Consider the following 4466-nt stretch of genomic DNA (forward strand, 5'->3'; position numbering starts at 1 on the left):
TTGGAAAAAGAGGAGCATGGTTTTGTCTCTCAAGATTGATTATCCCTCAGCCTTTGGGAAAGCATTAAAATGACATACACACTTGCAGGTACAGTTAAGATCAACATTTCTCTCTTTCTTATCTTATAATATACTCAATCTTTTACATTGTGCTTTCAAAGTTCTTTTATAAATCGGATTAAATCTAACAAATTTTTATTGAGAGTCATATATAAAAGGCCTTGTGTTAAACTATGAGGAGGTACAAATGTGAATAAAACAATATCCTTGCCCTCAAGGAGTTTGCAGATATACTGGGAAAATTTATTTATAACCAAGATTTGCATGAAACTAGCCCTCTATTAGTGTGAAGGATTGAAAAATCCATGGCATAGCTGCTGGAGGCAAAACTTGATTAAATCTTCCTGTTTTATGTCCCCTAAGAGTCAATGCTCAAGACAGAGAAAAGGAGATCCTAGAGCTTTTACTTCCTACTCAATCTTTAAAAGAGAATTTGAATTGAACCCAAAGACTATAAATTACTCAAGCTTTTGGACTAAAGGGTACCCTTAAGGACTTAAACGTCATTTAAAACCAACAGAGCTTTTAATTATATAGGACACTCAACAGTAGTAGCTAGAGTATCTGCACTATAATTGTAAAAATCTGTCTGAAACTAAAAAACAAACAAAAAAACAGCTCCATTGCATTAAAATCGAAGAAAAGCAGCTTTGTTGTTAATCATGCTGGGAGGGTAGACACAAACAATAGTAGTTGCAAAATTAACAGAGGACAGTGGTTCACTGGAGACTATGTAACCAGAGACTCTCCCCACCCCCTGCCTCATTTTGAATGTTTGTTGCTTTCTTATCAACATCCCACTATTCCTACCTATTTCTGGGGATAACCAGTTTCTAAACTGCCATTGAATCATGACAACACCCAATTCTCAGTTAAAGCCTGCTTCCCCTGGTCAGACCTCAGAGACACAAACCAATTCAGAACTGCCCCCACTTCACTGAGATGCTCCATGGAATCCTCCCGGAGGAATCCAAATCTTACAAAAGATGCTTCTATTCTTCCCCTTGTTGGGAGCGGTAACCCACAGTCCCTCTGGGGTGCACCCCTCTCACTTCATTGTGGCAATAACTACGATTCTTGCAGACTGTGGGCTTGTCACTTGTGATCTTTGGGTCATTGAGCTTTAACAACATACATGTACATAAAGAATAACAAAAATCTAAGTAATAACACCAACAACATATCTCAACATATTATTCATAGTTGACTTGGGAGGTAAAACTTACTTATATTATTCAAAAACTTTGTGTGATTTATCTCTTATAATTGACTTCAAGGATGAGGGTTTTCTCTTTTTTGTGTGTGTGCCTCATCTCTGGTAGTTTATTAGTAGGCATTTTACATAAAAGAATGTACATCGTCACTATTATCCCATGTGTTTTTAAAGAACTATATATATATTTTAACTTATTTATTGTCTAAAGTTTTACATATATCTCCCTTTTTCTGATTGATTCCACCCCCCGCCCCCAGCCATTCCCACCCTGGGCAAGCTCCCACTGCCCCAGTGTCTGTGTCCATTGGTTATGCTAATATGCATGCATACAAGTCCTTTGGTTGCTCTCTCACCATTTGTCTCTGGATCTATTTTTGTTCATCAAATTATGTTGATCATTATATCCCACATATGAGTGAGATCATGTGATATTTACCTTTCTCCGACTGGCTAATTTCACTGACTATATAATGCTCTCCAGTTCCATCCATGTTGTTGCAAATGGTAAGAATTCCTTCTTTTTTATAGTGGGGTAGTATTACATTGTGCAGATGTACCACAGGTTTTTAACCCACTCATCTGCTGATGGGCACTTAGGCTGTTTCCAGATCTTAGCTATGGTGAATTGTGCTGCTATGAACATATGGGTGCATATATCATTTCTGATTGGTGTTTCTGGTTTCTTGGGATATAGTCCTAGAAGTGGGATTACTGGGTCAAATGGGCGTTCCATTTTTAACTTTTTGAGGAAACTCCATACTGTTTTCCACAGTGGCTGCACCAGTCTGCATTCCCACCAGCAGTGCACGAGAGTTCCTTTTTCTCCACATCCTCACCAGCACTTGTCCTTTGTTGATTTGTTAATGATAGCCATTCTGACAGGTGTGGGGTTTTCTCTTTTTTCTTCCCTTCCTTCCTTCCTTCCTTCCTTCCTTCCTTCCTTCCTTCCTTCCTTCCTTCCTTCCTTCCTTCCTTCCTTCCTTCCTTCCTTCTTTCCTTCCTTCCTTTCTTTCCTCCCTCCCTAAATACATTGATATGGACCTGAATTGTGAAAATAACCAAATATTATTTGAAAATGTACTTGCTGTATACCCCCTTCCATCCTTGTAGATATTTATTTAAAACTCATTCTGATTTCTGTTAGAAAAAAACTTTTAATGTACATTTTAAAACATAATGGGGCTACATAAAAATAAAAAGCTTCTGCACAGCAAAAGAAACCATCAGCAAAATGAAAAGGGAGCCCACTGTATGGGAGAACATATTTGAAAATGATACATCTGATAAAGGATTAATATCCAAAATATATAAGGAACTCATACAACTTAGCAAAAGGAAGACAAACAATCCAATTAAAATATGGGCAAAGGAACTAAATAGACATTTCTCCAAAGTGGACGTACAGAAGGCAAAGAGACATGAAAAAATGCTCAAAGTCACTGATCATCAGAGGGATGCAAATGAAAATGAAAATGAGGTATCACCTCACACCTGTCAGAATGGCTACCATCAACAAATCAATAAATGACAAGTGCTGGCAAGGATGTGGAGAAAAGGGAACCCTAGTACATTGCTGGTGGGAATGCAGACTGGTGCAGCCATTATGGAAAACAGTATGGGAGCTTCCTCAAAAGATTAATTATGGAGCTGCCATTTGACCCAGTGATTCCACTTCTAGGAATATATCCTAAGGGACTCGAAACACCAGTCAGAAATAATCTATGCACTCCTATGTTATAGCAGTGCAATTTACAATAGCTAAGATCTGGAAACAGCCCAAGTGCCCATCAGTAGATGAGTGGATAAAAAAGCTGTGGTACATTTATACCATGGAATACTATGCAGCTGTGAAAAAGAAGGATCTCTTACACTTTGAGCAGCATGGAGAGACCTGGAGACTATTATGCTAAGCGAAATAAGCCAGTCAGAGAAAGACAAGTATCACATGATCTCATTCATAAGTGGAATCTAATGAACAAAATAAATTGTTAAACAAAATAGACCCAGAGACATAGAAGCATGGAACAGAATGTCAAGTCTCAGAGGGAAGCCAGGGTAGACACCCAGAAGAAGGGTTGCTTGGTCATATGGTAGCTCTATTCTTAATTTCTTGAGGAATCTCCATTCTCTTTTCCATAGTGGCTGTACCAGTTTACATTCCCACTATTAGTAAATGAGGGTTTCCTTTTCTCCAAAACATCTCCAACACAACATTACATGTCTTATTGATATCAGCCATCTAACAGGTGTGAGGTGGTGTCTCATTGTAGTTTTAATTGGTATTTCCCTAATAGCTAGTGAAATTGAGCATCTTTTTATCTGTTGGCCATTTGCATGTCTTCTTGGGAGAAGGATCTGCTCAGGTCCTCTTCCTATTTAAATGTAATTTTGTTGAGTTGTATGAGTTCGTGAAAATATATTTTGGATATTAACCCCTTATCAGAGGTGTTGTTTGCAAATATCTTCTCCCCATTCAGTTGGTTGTCTTTTTGTTTTATTGATGGTTTCTTTTGCTGTGCAGAAGCCTTTTAGTTTGATATAGTCCATTCATTTATTTGTGCTTTTACTTACCTTGCCTTTGAGGTCAAATTTATAAAATCCTCTTTAAAACCAAAGTCTGTAAGTTTAGTACCTATATTTTATATTATGTATTTGATTGTTTCAGATCTTATATTTAGGTATTTGATCCATTTGGAGTTAATTTTTGTGTATAGTGACAAATAGAGGTCTAGTTTCATTTTTTTTTTTGCAGGTGGGTTTCACACTTTCCCAGCACCATTTATTGAAAAGGCTTCCTTTTTTTTCCATTGTGTGCTTTTAGCTCCTTTGGAAAGAATTATGTGCAGATATGTGTGTGATTTTATTTCTGGCCTCCTAATTCTGTTCCATTGGTCTATGTGTCTGTCTTTCTGCCAATAATGAAACAAACTTAACCTTATCCAACTAAGGGTTTTACTATAATAATAGACATGGGAAAGAGACTGAAATCATTGTTTTTAAATAAAAATTGAAAAGTGAAAAAGAATACATATTTCAGAGAATATATATCCGAGGAAGTAACATGACCAGGCCCTGATAGATACACAGTAATTATCATGGAAAGGAAGGGGAAAGTACCAAATGCTGTGTTTAAACATAAGACACTATTTTACTGCTTTCTTAAGTACACATGCTCACTGAAGTTAATGAG

The sequence above is a fragment of the Myotis daubentonii genome, chromosome X (genome assembly GCF_963259705.1).
Source record: "Myotis daubentonii chromosome X, mMyoDau2.1, whole genome shotgun sequence".
In the NCBI taxonomy this organism is placed as follows: Eukaryota; Metazoa; Chordata; class Mammalia; order Chiroptera; family Vespertilionidae; genus Myotis; species Myotis daubentonii.